This window comes from Eleutherodactylus coqui, chromosome 8 (assembly GCF_035609145.1).
Source record: "Eleutherodactylus coqui strain aEleCoq1 chromosome 8, aEleCoq1.hap1, whole genome shotgun sequence".
NCBI lineage: Eukaryota > Metazoa > Chordata > Amphibia > Anura > Eleutherodactylidae > Eleutherodactylus > Eleutherodactylus coqui.
In genome coordinates this window covers 118,384,139-118,397,111 of record NC_089844.1, presented here as the reverse complement: position 1 = coordinate 118,397,111, position 12,973 = coordinate 118,384,139, and the positions used below count along the sequence as shown (strand labels likewise).

The window sequence follows — 12,973 nt, the reverse complement described above, 5'->3', positions numbered from 1 at the left end:
TGCAGCCATCAGTCTCCCTCAGGAACCCAGAAGAATCTCTTTTTCCGTTCTCAGACACTCCTATTTATATTCTCACTCATAGCACATGGCAAGACAAATTGATACATTGCAAGGATCTCGCAGGCTCATGCAAACACTTAACTACTCACTTGCTGCAGTACACATAACCGAATGACTAGACACTTTAGCACAGCGCAGAAACACAAGACATGACATTTATGGAGGGGGCCAGAAATGGATGTACTGGGCCACTACACCAGCATCTATCTAGTTCCATTCCTGCCAGATTAATTACCCCTTCTATATCACTGCATTCAAAGGCCTATAACTTTTTTATTTTTCCATGGACGGAGCTCTGTGAGGGCTTGTTTTTGCGAGATGAGCTGTAGTTTTTATTGGTACCATTTTGGGGTACATACGTTTTTTTTAATCACTTTTATTGCGTTTTTTGAGAGGCAACATGCTAAAAATTTGCATTTTGCCTCAGTTTTTTTAGCGTTTTTAAAATTCTTTTTTTGCCATGCAGGATAAAAAGCATGTTAAATTTATTGTACACGTTGTTACGGACGCGCCGATACCAAATATGTGGGAATATTTTTTTTATGCTAATATGAGAAAAAGTATAATAAAAGTGTTTTTTAACTTTTTTTTTACATTTTTATTTTTTGTACTCTTCTTTTTACACAATCTGTGTCCCTCTGACGAACCTACACTGCAGTACTGAAGATCGCTACGATAAGGCATCGCAGGACTTCTCTCCTGCCATGCCTTATTGCTTATTATAGCGATCTTAGGCAATGGCAATATAGGACGCCGATATCTGGCGTCCTGTTGCCATAGCAACCAGCCGGGCTCTCGCGATGTTATCGCGAGAGCTGGCTGAAGTCACAGAGGGAGCCCGCTCCCTCTGTGAACCCTTTCCCTGTGGTGATCTACTTAGATCGCAGCAGGGAAGAGGTTAACAGCGGGTGGGCACATCTCCGATGCCCCCCGCTGTCGCAGCGGGGCGCCGGCTATGATCTCGTGCTTAGGGAATTGCTGCAGGCCTGTTCCATTCTATATGATTTGCAAAAGTTAGGACAAGAACACAGGTTGAGAATAGTTAATAGTAATAAACCTGCCTCCCAAATACTGGCTCAACTACTTGCAGATTCTTTCTCAAATATTTACATACAGCCAGAAGAGAGAATGCGATCAGATATCTGTAGATTCCTGAGGCTTTCACTTCACTGTAAGTATCACTACTACATGCAGGATCCATCTGCCACCAAATGCTGAGGTTGGACAACTCTTATATATGAGGATCTCTTTAAGCAGAGGTAAGTGGGGAGAAATACCACTATACTGACCAGCAATATTATTGCATAATCTGTACTAGATAATGGTCTGTTTACTACATGGAACCATCTCCAATAACACTGTGTTACAAAAAAAAGTGTTTTCATTTTTTCAGGACAAAATGTCTATTTATTAAATAGCTTTGGGTGTTGATTCCAAATTTCTTCTCAGATTTTGACTGTCAGGAACAGATTTACAGACAATATCCTTAACAGCTGAAAAACGGCTAATGCCCACGGACGGATTTTGGCCGCGTTGTATGTGGCGGAAATACGCGGCGTTGCCCTGCAGCTATTAGGCTCAATGTTCACGCTGCGGATCTCATGTTTTAAATGCCGCGGGAATACGCGTGGTCGGCTTCCATTGTAGTCAATGTGAGCCGGACGTCACGCTATACTTCCACTGTAGCACAGCGGAAGTATCACGTGAATGCGTGGCCCTGCCGTCCGCGCCATCTGACACTGCCGGCCGCGCCATCTGACACTGCCGGCCGCGCCATCTGACACTGCTGGCGCATCATGCACTGTACTGCACATGTGCACCCCCCTCCATGCGGGACGCGTATGGAGGATCCAGAGTGGTAAGTATGGGGGTTTTGGGGGGATGGGCACCGTGGCAGACTCTGCTGCGATATTCTGCTGGCGGAGTCCGTCACGGCCGTGGGCATGAAAATGTAGGAAGTTAGATGCAATGTTTGCATAAGTCACTTATTTCCTTTATGTCCGCCAGTGTTCTCCCTTGGAATATTCCAGCAGTAATCGGCCGGCATCCACTTACCTTCACACTGTATTTATACAGTTTTTAATACAATTTCAGAAATGAAAGCTGAGCCGTGATTGGTTCCTATGGACAACAAAGACAGTTTTATTGTTAGACAGGTTTTTTTTTGGGGGGTTTTTTTTATAAACTCTTTTTTATTGAAGTTTTTCATATGTTTAAACAGCATAGTATAATATATAACATAACATTTTCCAGTCGAAAAGTCCTTGGTGTATCTCAAAGGTTTCTGTTTGTGTTCATTCGGCTGCTATCAACATATTGTATAAGGTATAATAATTGAATAAGAAGAGAAAGTAGAATAATAGTGAAAAAGAAAGGTTAGAAAAAAAAAATAAAAAAAAAATATAGAAATAGAGAGGATAATATATATGTACGTTTCCACATACTTGTATATACATATACAAATAAATCATCAATAACAAAGATCGTGGTGGTTATCATTTCCTTCCATATGTGAACTTTGTGTTAATATCTTATGCTTTTTCCTGATCTTTCTATTATTCTTAAGATTAGATTAGATTAGGGACTAAGACCTGCATCGGGCTTAGGTCTAACTTTATAGCTATCCTTCGTTTCTGTCCACTTCCTCTCCCATCTGCTGTGGCGTTATTTGTTTATGTTAATCTAATTTAAGTCTCCCCAGACGATTGGTGTCTGTCTGGATATAGTACCAAGATGTATTTCTAAACGGCGTTACACATGTAGTGATCTCTTCAGGGTCTAGAAATCTTTCTATAAAGATTTGCCATTTTGCGAAAAACGTTGGTGCCTGGGCTTCTGCGCTTCTTTCTATTTCCAGTCTCTCCATTTTTAGTAGGTATTTTAGTTGTTTTATTATATCTAGGGTTGTCGGTGGAGTTGCTTGCAGCCAGTTTGACAAGAGACATCTTTTGCTTATTATAAGGATAGTATGAATGATCTTGGTGTGAATGCCGAGGCTGGTTAGGACATGGAATACGTAGGCCTGTGGAGTCAAGGGGATAAGTATCTCCCCTATCTCCTGTATCAACACTTGTACCTGCTCCCAATACGTTTTAATTTTGGAGCAGTGCCAGAGTCCGTGTAGTAGATCAGAATTTGGTTGGGAGCATTTGGGGCATGCCTGTAATCTGTCTGGATTTCCCTGCTGTGGGGGGATGTTAAAGCCGTATATTGCGCCATGTATTATTTTGAAGAAAGTTTCGCGCCATCTTTCGTTTGTTATGGCCTTTCTTACTGCGTCCCAGCTTTGGATGATTTTTTGGGTTATCTCGGGGTCTTGTAATTCTCGTGCCCATCTTTTAAACATTTGGTTATTGTCTGATAAAGCCCATCCTTCCCTGAATCGGTGGTATAGGTCAGATATGGAATGTCTTGGGGGAGGGTTCCCTATAAGTGGATCCATTGGGTTATTTTTGCTTCTTTTGAGATCTCAATTAGCCTTGTCCGCAGGAATCCCCGCATTTGCGCATATGGTAGGAAGTGTGATGGAGATAAGTCATATGTTTCCTGCATCTCCTTGAATGTTTTATACCTAGGCTCTTTATGGTGGAGAAGGTGTTGAACTCTTCCAATACCCTTACTACGCCATTCTTTAAACATTTTGTTTGTCCTTTCTTCTCTAAATTCAGGGTGCCCCCATAACTCCATATGCTTTGAGAGCTTGAATGGTAGTTTATATGCTTTGCGTGCAATTTTCCAAGCTGCGATAGTGTCTCTTGCCATGTTTGAGTGTTTAACCTCAGGTGGGAGCTTAGCAAAGCCTGTGTGTAATAGGGTGTTTAAATTCCATGGGTGTAGTAATTCCCTCTCAAGTGTATAGTTTGAAAAGTGATCCGATCCCTGGAGCCAGTCTATCGAATGTCTCATCAAACTGGCCACATTATATGTGCGTATGTCTGGTAGGTTCAACCCCCCCCCTATTTTTAGACATCATTAGTTTTTTCATGGCAATACGAGGTCGTTTGCGTGACCAGATAAACATTGAGAATGCTGTATATAGTTTTCCTATATCTTGTCTTTTTAATAAGAGTGGGATAGTCTGTAGTTGGTATAGTAGCTTTGGAAAGCTGATCATTTTGATTAGATGACATCTCCCCATAAATGTTAGCGGGAGGTTATTCCATCTTTGAAGTTCGTTTATGATTTTTTGTATTATTGGGGGGTAGTTTAGCTTGTATAGGCTCTCGGGTACCCTTCCTATATTTATCCCCAGGTATTTAATAGAGTTCCCCGCCATGGTGACAGGAGTTTTTTTAGTGTCGATGTTGTGTAGATTACTTCGTGGAGAAATGTCAAGTAACTCACACTTTGTGGTGTTGACCTTAAATCCTGATTGCTTCCCGAATGATTCTAGGAGGGCAAATACCTGTGGCAGATCTGTATGCGGAGATGCTAGGGCTAAGAGAATGTCGTCTGCGAAGAGCATAGATTTGATAGTCTTGTTTCGGATTTTAATTCCCTCTATGTCTTTATTTCCCTCCAATATGTGTATCAGTGGTTCTATCGCAAGGTTAAAAAGGAGCGGGGACAGTGGACACCCTTGTCTGGTGCCTTTTTGTAATGGGAACCTTGGGGACAGGAAGCCTGGAGTATAAATTTGAGCCAGCGGGGAGGCATATAGATTCCATATATAAGTGTGAAAAGGGCCTTTAAAGCACATTTTGTCCATCACTGTCTCCAACCACCTCCACGAGACATTGTCAAACGCTTTTTCGGCATCTATTGTCAAGAGTGCCGATTGAGGGTGATCTGCTGGGTTCATTTTTATATCATCCAGGATTGTTAATATTTTTCTTATATTAGTTGTCGCGGATCTGTTCTTTAGAAAGCCGCTCTGAAGTGGGGAAATCAGAAGGGGCAGCAGGGTGGCCAGGCGGTCTGCCATGATTTTTGCCATCAGTTTTAGGTCTGTATTAATTAAGGAAATTGGACGGTACGCTGTTGCGTCCGTAGGGTCTTTACCTGGTTTGGGGAAAAGTTTAATGTGGGCCGTATTCATATCTGATGGGATAGGAGTCCCCTGCATGTAGCCGCTGAATAGTTTTTCTATTAATGGTGTCGTCTGGTCTTTTGGTATTTTAAAGAACTCTCCTGTGTATCCGTCCGGGCCTGGAGCCTTGTTATTTTTTAAATTTGATATGGCTTCCTGTACTTCTGTTTGTGTGATAGGGGCCCCTAAGAAAGAGCATTGTTCTTCATTCAGCGTGGTCAACGGGATGTCAGGGGGGAGGGTTAATGGAACGTCTGGATGCATTGGGGTTTTTGCGTAGAGTTGTGAATAAAATTTATAAAAAATCTCATTTATTTTTGCCGGATGGGATTGTACTTTACCAGATTGGTCTTTCAGACCCGAAATATTTGATACCGCGAAAGGTCCGTTTGCTAGTTTGGCCATTAATTTGCCTGCTTTATTCCCGAATTTGAATAATCGTGCTTCGTTATAGGAGTATGACAGTTGTTCTTGTTTATGTAGCCATGTTTCATATGATTCTTTAGATTCTGTCCATTTCTGTTTGTTTTCCAAGTTTGGTTTGGATTGAAAAGTTGTGTATGCCACTCGTAGGAGGGAGCTATAGTGTCTGATCTTGTCTTTAATTTTCCTTTTCAGTGATATTGTATAACCGATCAGTTTACCTCTAATGACCGCCTTCGCTGTGTCCCATAAAAGTTGGGGGTTATCTGAGTGTGTCTCGTTATCTGATATGAATTCTAGCCACCATCCCCGCAACAACCCCTGAAATGTCTCGTCTTCAGCCAGGAATGTAGGGAATTTCCATAGGTAGTCAGTGCCCCTGGGGATTTTATCTTGTAGTGTCAACAGCACCGGGGCATGGTCTGAGATCACAAGCTCTGCTATGTCTGTGTTAGTAACTCTGGGTAGTAAGCTAGGGGCCGTTAGTATATAATCGATCCTGGACCAGGAGTCGTGTGCATGGGAGTAGTGTGTGAATTCCCAGCCTTCTGGGTTGATCTCCCTCCACACATCTCTTAATTGTTGTGTATTGGTAAAATTATAGAACATGGCGTCTTGGTGTTTTTGGGAGTTTCCGTTGGTCGCGTGGCTGCGTCGGTCTTCTGCTGCATTAAGCACAGAGTTAAAATCACCTCCCAATATTTTAAGTTCCACCGGGTCCATCGTAAGTCTGTCTGTCAGTTCTCTAAAGAATTCTTTATTATTGCCATTGGGGCTGTATACATTATAGATACTCAGATTCTCTAAATTATTTTTCAGGTGGACGTGTAAGATCCTTCCATTTGAATCGTGCCACTGATCTTCTACCGTTAGACCTGCCCCCCTCCTAATTAGTAATAGTACTCCCGCCTTTGAATGCACCGCGGGTGATCCATAGATCTCCCCTACCCATAATTTTCGCATGCGAAAATATTCTTTTTCGGTTAAGTGTGTCTCCTGGAGTAGTGCAATATCAACTTTTAGGCGCTTTAAGTGTCGCAAGACTAGCGATCGTTTTTGTGGGGATCTAAGTCCCTTCACGTTCCAGGAAATGATTTGCATATTATCTATTTAAATTTATATTATACTTGTACTGTAGTTCACCTATATATTTATCAATTTCAAATCAAACTTTTAACACCAAATGAGAGCTCTATATGTTTATATAGAAACAAAGGGAAAAAAAAAAAAAAAAGAGAGAGAAGACAAAACAAAAAACAAAACCAGAGCTATCAGCTAATAAAGTATCACTCCGCTGTTAACACGGCGTAGTGATATAAAAGAAATGAAAATGCGGTCTCTTTTGGGGGAAGATGTATTGCCTGTACCCAAAAAGAGAATGCATAAGCGACTTCCCTCAATTCCACTTTGTGAGTCGCGTTAACAAACTATCTAGGGATTCCGCTCCGGACTCTTACTCTTAGTACCTTTTATGTGCCCCCCATAGTATCTCTAATCTTTTCAAACAGCATTTCTATCCTTACTTTCTACATTTTTACATTCAGTATCTATATGATTCTCGTAAATCAAGAGTTCTCTTCTAGTGTCTCTCAGCAGTCCCCCCACAACACAGTCCTTTCCCTCGTTATATCACACTCACGGTTCGCCTCCCAATTGTTTAGGCGTTGGTGTTGATGGGGCTGTAGGCTTTTGGCGTTGTTCTTTTGGTGCTGCCGGAGGAACTCGATCCGCCTTCTGTTTGTTGTTACTTGTCGTGTTCTCTTGAGAAGGTTCATCTCTTTGTCTGGCCGGGGAGGATTGAGGTGATGTTAAACGGAGCTCGCTCTCCGCCTTTTCTGGGTCGTAAAATGTTAGTGTGGTTCCGTCCTTCTTGTACACTTTCAAGACCGCTGGGTACATGAGTGCGAATTTAAGTTGTTTTCTAAAGAGTGCCGAGCAAATTGGGGAGAAAGCCTTTCGTTTGCGTTGGACTTCTGCAGAGAAATCAGCAAAGATTAGGATTCTGTGTCCTTCGATCTCCAATGCACTCTGTCGGCCCTTGAAGTTTCGCAGAATTAGGGCTCTATCTGTATAGTCCAGATATTTTACTATAACTGGCCTAGGTCGCATGTTTGTCGCTGAAGGTGGGTTAGCTATTGAGGCTCTGTTATCTGGGCCTAGGCGGTGTGCGCGTTCCATTTTGCAGTTGGAAGGGATGCCCAGGGCGTTTGGAATTGTAGTCTCGCAGAGGTGACGTAGGTCTTTTTGTAGATATGACTCTGGTACCCCTATAATACGGAGATTGTTTCGTCTGGATCTGTTCTCCAGATCTTCCATGCGTTCCCAGAGTTTTTTGTTTTCTCTCGTGAGGTTCTCTATATGCTGGGATGTTGCATTACATTCTGATGACACCTCTTCAATTTCTTGTTCTAGGGCATCTAGGCGGTTGCCGTGCTGCGTTACCACCTCTTGAAGTTGACGTAGAGAGCTTGCGACTGTATTCGCTAATGTTTCCTGGATATCAGGGGATATTATCTTTGCCACCTCAATTGCCAGCTTTTTATAATCCATCGTTGTTCCTTCATCTCCCAAGGAGTTTTCACTCTCTAATGTTGTAGGGGATGTAGGTGGTATAGTGGGCGACTTGGTTGTCTTATTCATGGTTCCAGTCCTTGAATTTTGCTTTGGGGCTGTTTTTGCGTTTAATTCGGGTTGTCTTGTTTTAGAGCGGCTCATTTTCTGGATAAATTCCTCCATACAGTATAGTAATAGACGGCTGTATTTCGCACTAGGACGGGACTTATTGTGCGGTTTCCGCGAAAGGACACCAGTATGGTCTCTTATTATGGTGCTGCTTCTACATCAGGTTGGTTGTAGATTTTAGGATAAGTTTATATATCTTAGCAGGGTCTCGGTGTGGGGTTTTATGTATTTGGAAGTCACTGGATCTCCCAGTCGGCTGTCTCAGGGGAGTTGAAGGTAGTCTTGCTGCTGGGCTCTTTTTTTCCTTTATTTTATTTTTATACTTTATGTATATGTATGCACATATATTCCAGCATGTCTATTAGGTGATTTTCCTGGGCTGGGGGTTGCAGTTCCTATATTTCACCACTGGGTGGCTACAGCCTTATGGTGTATGCTGAGCTCTCTCCTCACTGAGTGCAGGGTTCCCGCGCTGCAGCTGTCCCGATGTGGTGCCTGCCCTGCGATGTATAGCAGAGTCTTCTCCCCTGCACTACAGCTTTTCGGTGTAGTGCTTCATGCAAAGCCCAGCTTGAGCCTGCAAGTCACCTACCCCACGGCAGCAGCTCCTGTCAGAGGGGATCCTGGTGTAGCTTGCTGTCGTCTCCTTCGGTCCCGGTGAGTTTTGTGGGGCACTTGCAGTGGTTAGCGCCGCTCGTACAGCCTTCCCTCGGGTCTCCCCGCTCCTCCGATATGCTTGGGTTTGATTGACAGCGGGGAGAGCGTGTGTGAAGTCCGTCCGGCGGCTGTATTTGCTTGTTTTCGGAGCGGTGAGTACGGAGCTGGATCTCTCTGCTCCCTCACTCCATGGCGCCGGAACCGGAAGTCGTTAGACAGTTTTGATAAATGAGGCCCATGGTTTTAATGGTCAATATACTGTAACAAAATGGTACAATATTGAATATCCTACGATGTGAATAGCTTCATTATCTTGCCTGCCAGACAATTTTAGTTGCCATATATGGATTCAGCAACCTGAATATAACCTAGTAGGGACACAAATTTGACTATGACCTTTCCTTCACTCCCTATGTTCAATCACTTGCAAACTTATGCCACATGCACCTCAAAAACATCCAGAATCATTCTTTATCTTATGGTACAAGCTGATAAAACTCTTTATTTTTGCCCTGACCCACTCTTTGCTTGATTACTGCAATTCACTTAAAATCACTTATGACTTTAGAAGGATCGTGATCCAGGGACTATTCCGATTGCCAGATTGGAGTCAGGAAGGAATATTTTTTCCTTAAATGGGGAAAATTGGCTTCTACCTGACATTTTTTTTTCTTGCCTTCCTCTGGATCAATATTGGAGGGAGGAGGAGGATAGGCTGAACTGGATGGACGTACGTCTTTTTCGGCCTTACATACTATGATACCATGAATGTAGCAGCCATATTCATCGTTTTGTCTAACATCTTCAGTGATGCCCTCACCCTGCCGGTCACTGCACTGGTTGCCCATCCACTATAGAATACAATTTACTCATCACTGTAAACCATAAGGCTCTCCACAGTACTGCACCACCCTACATATTCTCCCTCATCTCGGTCTACCACGCCACCTGTGCTTTCTGCCCTGCTAATGACCTTAGAAGTCAATGGAAGCTGTCTGAGCCATGGCTTATTCGCAATTGACATTGCAGATAGGTCGCTGGTACCCATGTCATTGCCTAGCAATGGCGCAGGAAAAGCAAAGACTTCTTTAAAAAAAATCTGTACTGTGCATGGCTGACAGCGACGAGTTGAGACTAACCGCAATACAGATGTAATCATTTCCGCACAAAGGCCGGCTGTGGTCGAAGCAGTGTCGGCTTTGGGTCATTTTCTTTTTAATGTATATATTTTTATTTTATTCTATAATTTTTTTTACATATTGTTGTAACTAAGTTTTTCAACATCTATGTCCCTCATGACGTCATATAAGACCACTGGGGATTATTCACATGGTCTTTTTTAATTGTTTATTTCACTTTTCCACAGTAGCTAGTGCTTCCATAGGAGCTGCATCCATAGGAGCCCCAGTTACAGGAAAAACATCCCCCTGTAGTGACGATAGTCAATAACAAAGCTGATCAGGATCTGCTAGGACCCGTGATCATGTGATCACTGGGTCGCGTAGTGGAAAAAAACACTTCTGCTTTCACTTTTTAGTACATAGTGCTTATTGAGTGCTATGTAACCAGGAAACGAGAAGGCAGAAGTGCTTAAAAAACACTTCTCCCTTCTCTTCTGGGTTCTCAGCTTGATTGCAGGAGCAGAGGCTTTAATCCTGTGCCGTATTTTTTTTATCAGCAGGAGTTAAAGTCCAGGACCAAGCGCCACATATTGGTCCTTAAGAGCAAACATGGAAATGCTTTGGAATAGTCTAATCAAAGCCCAGACCTCAATCCATTTGAGAATCTGTGACATGACTTGAAGACTGCCGTACACCAATGCAGTTTTGTCTGGTAGACCATGGAAAATTCCCAGTGACTAGGTGTACTAAGCTAATACAGACATAACCCAAGAGACCTGCATCTGTAACTAGGGCCATCACCAGGTTTATATGGGCAATAGAAAAAGAAGCTCACAGAGACAGTATATCTGCATAGGTGTGTTGTGTAAATCAAATCGTGTAAGCCTCAAAAATCCATTTAATTCCAGGTTATAATGCAACTAAACAGGAAAAATACCAAGCAGGGGTAGGAAATAGAGATGAGCGAACCTACTTGGCCACGCCCCTTTTTCGCCCGAGCGCCGCGATTTTCGAGTACTTCCATACTTGGGTGAAAAGATTCGGAAGGCGCCGTGGGTGAGTGGGGGGTTGCAGCGGGGAGTAGGGGGGAGAGGGAGAGAGAGAAGGCTCCCCCCTGTTCCCCGCTGCTACCCCCCGGCGCACCCCGAATCTTTTCACCCAAGTACGGAAGTACTCGAAAATCGCGGTGCTCGATCGAGTAATTACTCGAAACGAGTATATTCGCTCATCTCTAGAAGGAAACTTTTGCAAAGCACTGATACTTCAACAAAATTGCTTACCCAACAGAAGTAAGGCTCCTTTTACACTGAGTGATATATCGTTTGCTCAATGATAGTTCGCTCACTCAAGAAATTTTAGACTAACATTCGTTAGTTGTTCACCTTCACTGTACAGTGAATGACTAAAGGATCACCATTTACATGCAACAATGTGTAAAGGAGACAACAATGATTTTTATGCCTGGATAAAATGCATGAACAAGATGCAAACAAATTCACGATAGTCGCTGGCTGTGTTTACACTAAATAATTATTGTTCAAATTCACACTTTACAATTTTTTGGACTTTTAGATAAAAGGTTTGTGTAAATAGGTTCTAAATGCTTAGCTTGTCTATTAGCATAATTGAATTCTCTGTTGAGGCACTTGCCTAAAGTCGGTCTCACACGACCGGATTTGTATTGTGGAATTCGCAATCGTCACCTGTACAGATGATCGGCGGTATTCCATACCCATTAGCAAAAACAGAGCATTGGCATGTCCGCTCACATGAGCAGATGGCGATTCCGATTTCTGGTCGTGGAAATAAAATTGCAGCATGTTCTATTCTTGTGTAGATTCTGCCCAGGCGGCTTCCATTGTAGTCAATGGAAGCCGTCAGATCCATGGCCCATCTGCGACTGTGCGAGAAAAACAGAGTTTTGATTAAAAAAATCTGTACTATGCATGTCCAAAGGCAACTCGCTGCAGCCATTCGGCGAAGACCATAGTATAAAATGTTTTGATGTAGTTGCCTTTATGATGTCCTGTATAGAAGGTTAATTTGGCTTTTAACCCTTTCCAATCCACTGTCTGATGTCTAAAGACATTATGATTTAAGGCTGTACAGCTCCAATGTTGGAAGACGTCCATCGGGGTTCTCTTACTGTATATTGCCAGCCTCTCTGCTGTCGGAGCCTATCCAACCTGTCACCTCATGCAGTACTGGCTTTAGCCAGCATATAGCGCTGTTCTATAACAGCAGAAAAAGAGTAAGCCCCCTAGGAAAACCAGGATACAAATTGGGTTGGAAAGGGTTAAAGCTGTGTAAAATAATGCAGGGAAAGAGGTGGAACGGATAAATAGGTGGTCTGCTGCAGTTATTGTGGATGTGGAGGAATGGTCCTGATTAGAGATGAGCGAGCGTACTCGGTTCGGGTGTCTTTGCACTCGAGCACCGCTTTTTCCGAGTAACTGACTACTCGGACGAAAAGATTCGGGGGGCGCCGGGCAGCGTGGTGGAGCGGGGGGTAGCAGTGGGGTACAGGAGGGAGCTCTCTCCCCCCCCCCCCACTCCCCTCTGCAACCCCCCGCTCACCCCCCGAATCTTTTCGTCCGAGTAGTCAGTTACTCGGAAAAAGCGGTGCTCGAGTGCAAAAACACCCGAACCGAGTATGCTCGCTCATCTCTAGTCCTGATCTTTTTCATTGCTTTGGGTGTCTGAAATTGAGGAATGCCTGGTAGGTGTTAGTTTCCAGATGAAATTTTTGATGTCAACAAATCAAATTCATTTATCTTATTGGATGAACAAAATGAAAGGCCTTTCTGTAATAATGCTGTTTCACCAGAGTTCGGGATGTGACTTTAAAGGTTAGCGATCTTTAAGGCAGAGTTTTGTTCCTTTTTGATTGGGGTGTCTTCTTGTTGGGCAGGTTTCTTTTTTCCTCGTCCCCTTGCTCCTCTTCTGGTTTTATTTTCAATCCAGATTTCACATTTTTCCAGAGGGGTTTGAAATTTTTTTG

The 12,973-nt window shown here is 43.2% G+C and overlaps 1 protein-coding gene across 1 annotated transcript in view; it reads left to right on the top strand.

Moving 5' to 3' along the window:
- The first annotated feature begins 1,163 nt into the window (after positions 1-1,163).
- The window catches only part of LOC136576752 (acyl-coenzyme A synthetase ACSM3, mitochondrial-like), a 43,627-nt gene continuing 31,817 nt past the window's right edge, over positions 1,164-12,973 (top strand). The window contains exon 1 of the mRNA XM_066576301.1: positions 1,164-1,319. The gene's annotated coding sequence lies outside the window, so the exon portion shown is untranslated. The remainder of the gene's footprint in view (positions 1,320-12,973) is intronic.